The sequence below is a fragment of the Neovison vison genome, chromosome 11, assembly GCF_020171115.1.
Source record: "Neovison vison isolate M4711 chromosome 11, ASM_NN_V1, whole genome shotgun sequence".
NCBI classification, from domain to species: domain Eukaryota; kingdom Metazoa; phylum Chordata; class Mammalia; order Carnivora; family Mustelidae; genus Neogale; species Neogale vison.
In genome coordinates, this window is record NC_058101.1 from 150,092,037 (window position 1) to 150,106,206 (window position 14,170).

Sequence of the window (14,170 nt, forward strand, 5' to 3'; positions counted from 1 at the left end):
AATTGTGATGGTTCTCATGAAGCACTTTTTTAAAAAAAATCACAGGTAATTGTGTATTGAATGCCCGTGATCCCTCTGTAGAGATGGTTAGCCACATGATACAGTTAGAATTCACATTTGGATTTCTTCATTGCCAGTATAAATTAAACCCGAGGATTTTTTTAATCCTATTTATTTAGCAGTGATTAATTGACCAACAAATTGTCAACTATGTCCTCCCCGGGTTAAATCATTTGCACAGGGATGGTTTGCTGCAGTAAGGTGAGAGAGATGGCTCTAATGCACACCTTTGTGTTCCTTAAATCCTCTCCTCCGACTAGAAACTTAATAGACTATTCCTCCATTCAGAACCGCACAAAAGTTCTCCATTCACTGTCATACGGACTCGCCCGGTCCTTAGAGCCTCTCACAACTTTGCATTCTCCTTCTATCTTCAATTCCTTTTGGTTCTCCTACATATATCTAGCATTTTAATCCATGTATGATAAACACACTCATAGAATTTTAGAGCTAAAAAGGACCTAGTGGTAATCTTATCAAACCTCTAGTTTAGTAGAGGAAAAAGCTGAGTCCCAGTGAGGGTAACCGACGGACATATCCTTTTGTTAAACTGAGTTAAACATCCCATTTTAGACTCCTACGTAGCAGAATAGTTGAAAATAGAAAGCGGCTTTCTGACATTTACCCCATGTTCGAATTTCTACTATAGTCATAATAATAAATAATATTTATTGAGTACTCACTTTGTGCCAGATAATGTGGGAGCAAATTTAAGCCTCTCAGTGGCCTCATGGAGAAGAACACATTATTATTGCCATTTTGCAGTTGAGGAAAGAGGGACACAGAAGAGCGCAAGTAACTGGACTGTGTAGCTGCTCAGTTAATTGAGTGGCAGCATAGAGATTCAAGTTCAGAGCCTGTGTGTGTAATCACTACATAATGTCGCCTATATATGCTTGCTCTTCCACATCTCCCAAAGCTTCAGTACATTCTTCCATATTATTCCTTCCATCCTGAATGTTCTGTGTCCGATTTTTAGTTCCATTTTTCCACCCAACACCACCTTTCTTCATGGGCCACGTTAATCACTATCTTCTCCATGAAGTTCCTCTTAGTTAACCCCTAAAATATGTGATCACTCCGTTGTTATTCTTAATGACCCTCTGTCTCTGTATTACAGCCTTTGTACATTCTTCCTTGATTTTAATTCAATTTTTGCATCTGCCTTATCCTCCTTTATCTGATAATGAGTATCTAAAAATGACAGCTGAGACATTCATTTTGTTTGGTTTAAGTTATATTTATGAAGCCCCTGCTTCGTGCGGAGCACTCTGTGGAATACAAGGATAATACGACAGGGTCTTTGCCCTTGAGGGACATACAGCCTGGTCAACGGAACATTATATTCCTTGCAGTACCTACAACATTACCTTACGTTTATTAGTATCCAATATAGATTGTTTGAAGTTAATTGAAAATTGGCTTACTCAAAGAAGAGAAGTTAAAGAGGATGCAAATGAGAACAGATTGTTTTACAAAACAGCACTAGCCTCTGAGGCAGAAGACATTTATTCCCATGCGGTGAGCTGGACATGGCAGTGCAGGACAGAAGACCCAGAGCCAGCCCAGGTCGTTCCTTGGCAAGTTCATCTGCGCCCTGCATACCAATGTCTGGGATGTCACCATCAGATACAATAAAAACCCAGAGGTCTCCTGCAAAACAAAAGTATAATGGAGGCTTTCAGTTGACACACTTGGGGAAGATTTGCCCAATAACCTATGTGGCCTGAAGATTCATCTCTCAGAGTGGGAAGACTCCACACCAAGGCAGACAAGAGGGGCTGAGGCAAAGAATGTGTCTGGTCATCACACACCCTATGAGACTCAACGTTGCTCTACAGGGTCACTCCAGGATGCATGATTGCTGGTGACAGACTCTTGGAATAACTGTGGAAGACCCATTCCATCAGATCTGCTGGGAAGTCACCAATCTTTGGTCTTCAGGTCGGGGGGTGGGGCTGGGGAGCTGGTGGGATGGACAGTGCTTCTTCATGTCCTCTATTTGATCTTCCTTAGTATTTTGTTTTAAACCCCTGGACATTATGAGTCCAATTATAATACACTGAATCCACTGTAATGGAATCTATCCCACACAAGTTAAGGAGAATATTGCATTCCCAATTATTTAATGAGAACTATAAGATTTTTTAAATGACTCCAATCTAGCCTAGGATCATTGAAAAAAGATTAGAAACTCTCTTGAAATTGTTGAAAACTAAAAAATAATGACCAGCTTAGGTCCAAATATTCTGTATGTTTGGACTTGAAAAGGAGGGATGGAAATGGGGGGAGGAAGGAAGATACCATTATTATCACCATTTTGCAGTTGGGGAAACTGGGGACAGAGGGCCGTAAGTAATTGCACTCTTAAGTAATTGGGGAGGAGGGAAGAGGAAATAGGGAGGTCCAACAACCCCTTCTCCCACTGGAGGATTCTCCCACATCTTCTCAGAAACAGGACACAAAAGACCACACCTTCTTTCTTGTGTATGCTACCTCTCCTTCCTAATAGAATCCTTCCTGTCTTTAAAACATGCTCCTTCAATCACATCTATTTCATGGGGTCCTGACTCCATTTCCAGACAATGAGAAGCTTTGGGGTAAACTCTAGAGAGGGAGGAGGGCTGACTGCCATGAAGGAAGAGGGGGTGGGGGAGCGGGTGGTGGAGGGACAAGATTATTCATGTAATCACACCCTGTAGAGCATGCACAATTTGGGTAATGTATTTTTAAAGCAGATTAACCATCAAACACATGAGAGAAAGGCGGCGGGGGGGCAGGGGGGACGGTGGTGTACAAACAGCAATCTCAAGATGAGCTGATCCAGATGTGGCCTCAAGTTGTTGCACCTGAAACATTTTGTTGTTTGTTTTTAAAGCAACCAATAATTAGGGACTCTCGAGGAAAAAATTATTTGCCAAAAAAGGGGGCAGAATGAAATCATTGTTGAGCCCTGAATTTTTAAGGTTTCTTGGTGGTATTTATATAAAAAGTTGGTAAAATGGTACTTTTCACTCAGTCTTTAATCAGTTCCTTTCTTGTCACCATCGGGCATTGACCTGTGACCTCAGTCTAACACCATCAGGACATTCAGAAGCCTTAGAGCTCATTCATTTTTCACTTTCACTCAAAATGTTACAGCTGATCCTCAGAAGGTATGTGGTGTCTCAGGAGAGCCCAGAGTTCTCCAGACCCCTAAGAGCAGGCAGCTTTTTTCTCATGAGCAGCTCTCAGTCCTCACCCTGTGCCCCCTGCTCCCATCCCCCCATGACTGATCCTACAGTCTTCATCCCACATGTGTTCTGTCTTATTTCAGAGACCTGAGATCTCACAAAGTCTTTGCTTCCAGGGAGAAGCTATTCCATAGACACCTAGACCTGAATTCACTATGAATGTGGACCTCTAGTTCCCCATACACTGCAGTGACAGCTATAGATTTAATATGTGTTAAAGAGAGGAAGAAACATGAGAAACGATCTGTCCCCATTATTCTCAAGATCTTAGTCAGCTCAGGGTGCTATAACAAAATACCACAGACCAATGGCTTAAACAACAAGCACTTATTTCTCACAATTCCAGAGGCTGGAAAGTCCAAAATCAAGGTGCTGGCAGATTTGGTGTCTGATGAGAGCCCTCTTTGTGGTTTGCAGAAGGCCACCTTCTTGCTGTGTCCTCATATGGTTAAGAGAGAGGAGAGCAGTCTCATGTGTCTTATTTTAAGGACACTGTTCCCTTCATCAGGGCTCCACCTTCACAAACTAATTACCTCCCTAATATCATTATGGGAATTAGGGTTTCAACATCTGAATGGGGGTGGGAAGACAAACACTTGGTTTGCAGCATTCAATAAAGACAACACTGCCCACCCCTGGAAAGTGTACTGGGAGCTCATGGAGGTGTTTTTGGTTGTCACAGAGATTAGAGGTGCCACTGGCACTTCGTGGGGACATTAGGAATGCTGCAGTGCAGGACCCAGTGGCTGTCTTCCCCATAAGCTATGGAACTCAAATGCACCCCTGGACACTGGTAGGATTGTTTATAATTATCCAAATCCAGAACTTGATTTTAGTTTACCTAGAAACATGAAATGTATCTTACATGGAAATTGCCAGACTGTGGAAATTGTGAGTAGAGGATACTTAGCTTTCCTCACCATCTCCTTCAAGGCAACATGCTGTGTTGGTCTCTGCATCTAGCGCTGCATTCACAGTGGTTCTGTGGACTCGTAAGCCTAACACACTGTTAGAGCATCTAGAGGAACTGAGTCTGAACATTTCTACATTGAAATCTATATTTTGTAATTCATTAAAAATTACAGATTTTCATATTTAAGACACAATTTTTTTAAAGATTATTTATTTTAGAGAGAGAGAGTATGAGCGGGAGGGGCAGAGGGAGAGAGAATCTCAAGTGGACTCCATGCTGAGCATAGAGCCAGATGTGTGGCTTGATCCCACCACCTTGAGATCACAACCTGAGCCAGAACCAAGAGTCTGACACCCACCCAGGTGCCCCAACACAATTGATTTTTAAAAAATTGTTTCTGGGGATTATATTATTAATGAATTTCATTGCAAAAGGGAATCACAAAACACTGATAAAAAAGGGTATACTAGGGACACCTGGGGGGCTCAGCCATTGGCTCAGGTCATGATCCCATGGTCCTGGGATGGAGTCCAGCATTGGGGCGGGGAGGCGGGGGTGGGTCCCTGCTCAGCTGGAAGCCTGCTTCTCCCTCTGCCTACTGCTTCCCTTGCTTGTGCTCTCTCTCTCAATCTGGCAAAATAAATAAATAAAATCTTAAAAGAAAAAAAAAAAAAAAGAAAGGGTATACTAGTTCTGAATCCATTCATGAATGTACCACAGTTTATTTAACCAGTTCCTTGTTTATGGACACTTATGTCATTACCAACACTTTCCTTCTATAAATACTGTGATAATGAAGACCTTTATATACTTCCTTTCATATCTTCACAGTGTTTACATTTATTAGATCCTTAATATTAGAAAATCCAGGAAATTTTTCATGTGTAAACCTAGGTCTCTGTCCTATGAAAAATCTAGCCAGCCTGGGCTCTCACTCTTGCCTGGAAATAATAATCTGTAACTGAGAAGCAGCTGCCTATTTTTGACAAGGTGCATGAATCTGTTGGAGCTGCTATGCCAGAGTATGATAAACTGGGTGGCTTAAACAACAGAAAGTTATTCCTCTAGTTTTGGAAGCTGGAATTCTGAAGTCAAGGTGCAGGCAAGGTCGGTTTCATTCTAAGGCCTTCTCTCTTGGCCTGTAGGCTCTCTCACCACTGTGTTCACATGACCTGTCCTTTGTGCACTTGAGAAGGGGAAAGACAGAGCCTCCTCTGGTGCCTTTGCTTATAAGGGTACTGATCCTATCGGATTAGGGCCCCACCCTTTTGACCTTTAAATTTAATTATCTCCTAAAGGCCTTCTCTCCAAAAAAAATATGGTACTGGGGGTTAGGTATTCACCATATGAATTTGGGTGGGGACAGAATTCAGTCCAGAGCACAAAGCATGTTCTCTCCAGCTGGTCCCACTCTCCACCACTCATTGTCTCCCACACACTGACTGGTATCTATTGCTCTCTGTCATCGAACATGAGCCACTGATTTCTTATAGCATAAATAAAAGGAAATAAAATAGTGATTAAGTCTATGTCTCTTCCAAAAGTGAGAAAATGCAAGAAAGACTGATAGGGCCAAGCAAATTGGAAGCTAACCCATGTTTTGGTGGAAGTGAGGAACATTGTTACACATTTACACAGGCAAACTGAATGTAACTTTGTCAAAAAATGAAACTTAAAGCACCTTTATGAATCAAACCACAGAAAGTGCTCATACCTGGTCTGCTTTACATGGTCTGGTCATCTGCTTGGTCCCACACACCTTTAAGTCTGAGATCCCAGCTCTATTTAGTTTTGACTCCTAAACTATCTGCCTCCACTGATGTTGCCTTATCTTTCCTTACATGCCATGCAAAAGTGCAAATAGTGAGAGGCAAACCAGCAGCTGCCCACCAGCCTCAAACATCAGCAACAACACCCTAGGCGTGCATTTACTTCCCTTGCTCCTAGAAATTGCTTTGGGTCTAGGGAATTGCTACTGTTTGCTAAGTAGATGACTACAATCTTTCTTTATGCATTGCAGACATCATTTCATCTGTTTTCCAGTCTCATATATATGCTGCAGTGTAAGCGATGGAGGCCAAGTTCTTAGGCTACCGAGGACGGAGGGTTGCTGGCTGAGCTGGCTGTCCAACTCTTCAGCCAGGATATTTGTGTTTGTTCATTTCCTTTCCTAAACATGAGCTTGTTGCTCGCTGCAGTGCAATTTATGAATTCAAAATAGAATAGAACAGTTCAGTGGGTTACATTCCAAATGCATGCTCAGTGTGGACCAGTGACCCCAGAGGCTCTCAAGCCACAAAGTGGGGGAAGGAACATATAAAGAAGAAAACAGGTTCCCACAGAACTTGCAGACTTCCTTGGGCCTAGTAGAGTCAGAAGTTCTAAGAATAATCATCTTTCTGGGGGGCAAATCAACCCTCTTTTGAAGATAAATGAGGCTAGGATATGCAAATGTAGTGAGCAACAGTCCTGAAGTGAAAAGAATGGGAACATGTTTCTTATTTTCCAAGTCCTAGATTTCTTTTTTATTCTTGGCAAGTGACACCCAACAAATAACCTTCCTTTGTTTGAGCTGATTTGTAGCGAGAGTACAATTCCAGCTTCAGTGAGGCTGGTCTTTTGTTCTGGGGGAAAAGTTTACCCTTTGCTCGTGTCATTTTGCTTTTCCAATAGTCTCTGCACCACGCCCCCTCCACCATGAGTATGTTTGCCAAAGTCTGAAGGAATAAGGCACCAGCTAGAGAAGATATTTTTGTGTCTTGGCTGACATTACTTTTTCTTGCAGTGCTTATGACACTGAGGGTAACATGACCATCGCCTCAAGGTGAGGTGATGATTGAGCACTTCTACATATTGTTTACTAAGTGCTTCACACATTTGTTATCTCGTTTAGTCCCCCAACAATCTAATGAAGAGGAAAGCTATGTGAAGATAAAGAATATCCCAAGATCCCTGAGCTATAAGTGGCAGACCTGAGACTCCATCTCAGACCTCTTCAACCATTCACTCAGTTTTCTTCTTTCCCTTCCTTCCCCCTTCCTTCCCCCATTCTCCTTCCTTCCCTCCCTCCCTTCCATCCAACCTTCCTTTCTTCCCTCCTTCCACCCTTTCTCTTTCTTTTCCTTCTTTCCTTCATTTCTTTCTCTATTTCTCCCTCCCTCCCTTCTTCCCTCCCTCCCTCTCTCTCTTTCTTTCTTCCTTTCCCTTTTTTTTTTTTCCTTTCTTTCCTTGTGGAAAGAACACGACACAAGATCTGTTCTTTTAACAGACTTGTAAGTGTATAATACATATTGTTGGCTGCAGATACAATGTTATACATTATCATATTTATTAATACTGAGCTGATGTCTGTCTAACATCTGTGTTTCCTACCCTGAGCTATACTTCCCTTTAAAGCTTTCTTTAGCGAATCAAACTACATCAAAAAAGCATGTTAGCTCCTGCACAACCTGGTGCTGTACAGGCGAGAGCTGACGGAGGCATTGGGGCCAAAAGTTGTCCATGGGGAAGTAATCTTAACAAATCAACCTGGGAAAATTCCCTTCAACCCAGATCTTCAGTCCATTTCTTGGGGATGGTAGAGCTCCTGCAAAATTAAAAATCACTCCTATACCTACTACTGGGCAATGCCTGCTTTTCCTATGGAGTCATTTAGTCCATTTTCAGATTATTAGAGAGAAAGCAAGGCCAGCAGAAACAAACAACATGTTCATGGATTCCATACTGGTTGCTAGTGGATTTTGTTTGAATCTATTTTGGTTTTCTCTAGACTTTCTTCCTACTTTCATGCAGAGAAATCTAACACAAAATTAAAAGTAAGTGAATACGTGTGGCTCTCAAGCTAATAAGAATCAAAACAACATTTTTAAACAAATAAGATAGAGCTACATTGGCCTTCAGTCCATTCACTTTCTTTAGCAACAAGAACATTAGGACACTTAGGGCACAATCAATTTTTTCCTTATCCCTGTGTTGCAATCTTAACACTGTATAGGCATGGATATTTCTTTGTATATTTTGGAGGAATAACTTTAATGATCTTCTTTAAGAAGATCAGATTGAAAATTAGTGCTCTGGAGGGCTCCTGGGTGGCTCAGTCTGTTAAGTGTCTGCCTTTGGCTCAGGTCAAAGTATCAGCCTTTGACTCCATCCCAGAGTCCTGGAATCAAGTCCCAAGTTGGGCTCCCTACTCAGCGGGAAGTCTACATCTTCCTCTGCCTGTTGCTTCCCCGCTTGTGTGCTCTCGCTCTCGCTCTCTCTCTCGCTCTCTGACAAATAAATAAATAAACAAATAATAAAATCTTTAAGAAAGGGGGAACCTTTCTTAAAGATGGCTCAGTCAGTTAAGTGTCTGAGGTCATGGCTCAGGTCATGATCCCTGGGTCCTGGGATGGAGTCCCGTGTAGGGCTCCCTGCTCAGAAGGGAGTCTGCTTCTCCCTCTCCCTCTGTCCCCTCCTCAGGTGCTCTCTCTCTCTAGCTCTGCTCTCTCTCTCTCACTCGCTAAAATAAGTAAATAAAATCTTTAAAAAAAAAATTAGTGCTTTGGAGATAAGTGAAATCAGATCATCTTACAGAAGAAAATCTACCTGATAAAATAATAAGTTGATGCACACTTTAATGTAACAATGACGGCAAACACTTTTCCTCCCTAGCTGTGGAAACAATAGTGTGCAAAGGTGTCTGGATCCTTCTTACATTACATGGCCAATGGAAAAATGGACCAAGGAAAAATCGGTCTTCTGTGAGGCCATGGTACCCTCAGAGAAAGCTCTGACCATCATGCTTGCATCTGCCACGCTGAAAGGGGTCTTGACTTCCAGAGAAAATTCAGTTCTGATTTTCCAGCAAGTCTTAAATTCAGATGTTAAGTCGCACAGCCAAATCATGTTTCTGACAACATACCAAATGGCATGTCCAGTTTGGGAATTTAAAACAAGTCCACAGTTATTATGACTTTGTTACGCATGAAGCAATGTGCCAAAAGTGGAACAGACTCTCTTTGCTGGCAAAGAGGACGGTTTCCATTACTTCTTATTTATATTCCCCACCCTTACGTTGGAAGATGAAAGGGTGATGAAGATAAAACAAAGAAGAGGTAGAATAGGAAACCAGCAAAGAAGTACATGCTCGTTAAAAAAAAAAAAAAAAAGTTTTGGAAATGGAGAAAAATAAAAAAAATTGCTAAAAATCCACCTTTCAAAGACAACTACAATTTCCATGACAGTTCTTTCCCACCAGTCTTTTTATGATGTTCTTCATATTTTCAAAAGATTTTATAAAATTACTTTTATCTTTGTGTTTGTCTCAAAACTAACATGTGAATTATGAAGAATTTATAAAAAACGAAACAACAAAATGAAAACCTCAGAAGCACTTGGTTGACCTCTGAGGATGTATCAGTTTTTCTATCATATATATTAAGTACTTACAGGCTACACACCACTATCCTAAGCACTGATCATGTACTATTCCATTTAAAGTGTACAGTTTCTGCAGTAAGGTACATCTGGTTATTTCCATTTGGAACAAAATAAATTGAGGTTTAAAGAGAACAGACTTGGAAATGAACAAGGTTGATGAGATTGTGAAGCTTTTGTCCTTACCTGGCAATATCTGTCCATGTTACACTGTTGCACCCTTCAATTCTTTTTTTATTTTTATTTTTTTATTAATGTATAATGTATTATTAGCCCCAGGGGTACAGGTCTGTGAATTGCCAGGTTTACACACTTCATAGCACTCACCATAGCACATACCTTCCCCAATGTCCATAACCCTTTCCCCTCCCCTGCCACAACACTCAGTTTGTTTTGTGAGATTAGGAGTCTCTTATGGTTTGTCTCCTTCCCAATCCCATGTTGTTTCATTTATTCCTTTCCTACTTCCTACTTTCATTTATTCCTTTCCTACTCCCCAAAGCCTCCACGTTGCTTCTCAACCTCCATAAATCAGGGAGATCATATGATAATTGTCTTTCTCTGATTGACTTATTTTGCTCAGCATAATACCCTCTAGTTCCATCCATGTCGTCGCAATGGCAAGATTTCATTTCTTTTGATGGCTGTATAGCATTCATATACACACCTTCTTTATCCATTAATCTGTTGATGGACATCTAGGTTCTTTCCATAGTTTGGCTACTGTGGGCATTGCTGCTATAAACATTTGGGTGCACGTGCCCCTTTGGATCACTACATTTGTATCTTTAGGGTAAATATCCAGTAATGCAATTGCTGGGTCATCGGGTAGCTCTATTTTCAACTTTCTGAGTAACCTCCATGCTGTTTTCCAGAGTGGTTGCACCAGCTTGCATTCCCATCAAAAGTGTACGAGGGTTCCCCTTTCTCCACATCCTCACCAGCATCTGTCATTTCCTGACTTGTTAATTTTAGCCATTCTGACTGATGTGAGGGGGTATCTCATTGGGGTTTTGATTTGTATTTCCCTGATGCCAAGTGATGTGGAGCCCTTTTTCATGTGTCTGTTGGCCATCTGGATGTCTTCTTTGCAGAAATGTCTGTTCATGTCCTCTGCCCATTTCTTGATTGGATTATTTGTTCTTTGGGTGTTGAGTTTGCTAAGTTCTTTATAAATTTTGGACACTAGCCCTTTATATGATATATCGTTTGCAAATATCTTCTCCCATTCTGTCAGTTGTCTTTTGGTTTTGTTAACTGTTCCTTTGCTGTGCAAAAGCTTTTGATCTTGATAAAATCCCAAAAGCTCATTTTTGCCCTTGCTTCCCTTGCCTTTGGCGATGTTCCTAGGAAGATGTTGCTGCGGCTGAGGTCGAAGAGGTTGCTGCCTGTGTTCTTCTCAAGGATTTTGATGGATTCCTTTCTCACATTGAGGTCCTTCATCCATTTTGAGTCTATTTTCGTGTTTGGGGTAAGGAAATGGCCCAGTTTCATTTTTCTGCATGTGGCTGTCCAATTTTCCTGACACCATTTGTTGAAGAGACTGTCTTTTTTCTATTGGGCATTCTTTCCTGTTTTATCGAAGATTAGGTGACCGTAGAGTTGAGGGTCTATTTCAGGGCTCTCTATTCTGTTCCACTGATCTATTTGTCTGTTTTTGTGCCAGTACCACTCTGTCTTGATGATCATAGCTTTGTAATAGAGCTTTAAAGTCTAGAATTGTGATAGCACCAACTTTGGCTTTCTTTTTCAACATTCCTCTGGCTATTCGAGGTCTTTTCTGGTTCCATATAAATTTTAGGATTATTTGTTCCATTTCTTTGAAAAAAAAAAAGGATGGGATTTTGATAGGGATTGCATTAAATGTGTAGATTGCTTTAGGTAGCATAGACATTTTCACAATATTTGTTCTTCCAATCCATGAGCATGAAACATTTTTCCATTTCTTTGTGTCTTCCTCAATTCTTTCATGGGTACTTTACAGTTTTCTAAGTACAGATTCTTTGCCTCCTTGGTTAGGTTTATTCCTAGGTATCTTATGGTTTTAGGTGCAATTGTAAATGGGATTGACTCCTTAATTTCTCTTTCTTCTGTCTTGTTGTTGCACCCTTCAGTTCTTAAAAAAATAAAGTCACCTAAATTATATTATTTATTGACATGGAATTACTTCCTTTACCATTTGTAAATTCTCTGTTTTAATATAAAAATACGCAATGAACATTTTGTGTCATTAGATATTGTTTTACAAATTCATTTTAGGGGCTCCTGGGTGGCTCAGCCAGTTAAGCATCTACCTTCAGCTCAGGTCATGATCTAAATCATGGCCTGGGATGGCCCACATCAGTCTCCCTGCTCAGCGGGGAGCCTGCTTCTCCCTCTGCCTGCTGCTCCCCTTGCTTGTGCTCTCCCTCCCTCCCTCTCTCTCTGTCAAATAAACAAATAAAAATATTTAAAAAAATAATTTTAATGATTATAGAGTTTCTATTTATTGATACACCATCATTTATTCAGTGATTCCCTATTGTTGGATATTTTGGTCAGTTCTAATTTTTTGTTCTAAGAAACAACACTGGAAAGAGATCTTTGTAATTTAAGCATAATAATGTCACATCTGTAATTTGTAGAGCTATAATTCATAGATGTGAAATGTCAGCATGAGAAAACACATGAATTTTATAGAATTTTGGCAAAGTATTCTCAGTCACTTTCAAAAGAGACTGTATCAACTTAAATTGGAAATCAGTGATATGTGGGCTTGTCTGCCCCTCCACCAAAATGGAATATTACCATTAATGTTTTCTAGTGTACTTTTTGCACTTATTGTGTATGGGGTTGTGTATTTTTATTTATGTCCTCTGTGTCCTCTGCCAATACTTCCATGTGGCTTCTGTGGTTTTAAGAGCTCATAATCATCCTCCAACAATGAAGAATCAAAATGAAGATGGAAGTTATGAGAGATAAGTATCTCAAGATCCCAGAGCTATATGTGGCAGAATTGGGACTCGAACTCAGACTCTAACTCATTCATTCATTCATTTCATTCAACAAATACCAATGTTTTCACAACATTATCAATTCAGTTTTTGCAGCATTAATTATGTAACTCATCTTTTCCCCCACCTATTTGAATTTCCAGAAAAATTTTTGTAATAAATCCTTACATATAGATGTGTATGCTTCTGGATGTTTTAATCTCACCCATTAAGCTGCCTTTCTGATTATTTCAGTGCCAGTAAACAGAAGACAGTGAATATTTGCCAATATTGTTTTATTTGGGGCATCATTCTCTCCCACCACATGTGGTCAGTCATGTACTCTGTCCCCAACTAGCACATCAGAGGCAGAGTCCTACTTGTGCCTCTCACAGCTTCCTACAACTCTGATCTCAGGGAATGGCTAAAAATTGACATGTAATCCAAGCTGGGTCCCCAGCTTTTTCAACTGGAGCAAATTAAGAAGATTGATTGGTCCTGGTGTTTCTGTACTTTGGATGCTGGCAGGAAGTGTTATTGGGGCTGCTTATACTTACACACTGAGCCACAAGGAGGAAGCCCACTACCAGAGGGAGGGAAGGAAATCCACACAGAGAGCAGGGCTGAGGCAGGAGAAGAAGCGAAAAACATCAAAATGAGAGTCTGACTCACATTTAGTCATCCTGGTTTTCCTCGTTATGGGAATCAGTTCAACTCCCTGGTTTGGATTAACCTGGTTTGAATTTCTGGATTAACAATCCAAAAATTATGAATTTTTGGATTAACCTTATTTGAATTTCTGCCTTAACAAGTTACCTCCAAATGCTTCATAAATGATGAAGGGCCCATAAAAATTTGAGGCATTGATGACATCTGGGAAAAAACATCATCACTTCTAATATTAATCTTCTCAAAATTCTCAGTCTAAAATTTCTTTACCTATAAAGCAGAGATCATAACCCTCACTCTACCTATTTTATAGGATTATTTATAGATAAAAGAAGAACTACATATGAAGTCTTAAAAACACCATAAAGATGTATTCTCTTTTTTTAAGATTTTATTTACTTATTTGATGGAGAGAGAGATCACAAGCAGGCAGAGAGGCAGGCAGTGCAGCAGGGTGGTGGGGGGGAGCAGGCTCTCTGCTGAGCAGCAGCCCCATGTGGGGCTCAATCCCAGGACCCCAATATCATCACCTGAGCCAAAGGCAGAGGCTTTGGTGCCCCAAGATATATTCTTCTAAGCAATGACATATTTATTTTTCTTAACTTTGTAGTTCTTTCTTTGAGAGAAATTACTTCCAAATCTTTTGTCTGTGCTACAGTCTTCTAATAGATTCATCAAGGTTCACACATGTATTTTATAATTAAATTTCTATAAGGTCAACCCTACTCATAAGTATTAGAAAAAGACTAACTTGTATTATCTTTTTCTAGTCATGTAAAATTAGTCAAAAGAAGAAAACTCATTCCTTGAGTATTTCTTTCATTGTAAAATGCCCAGTCCAAGAATTACCAAAATGTAGAAATGCCTCAGCTAAATGGTAATTTCAACTGTCAAATCAAACCAGA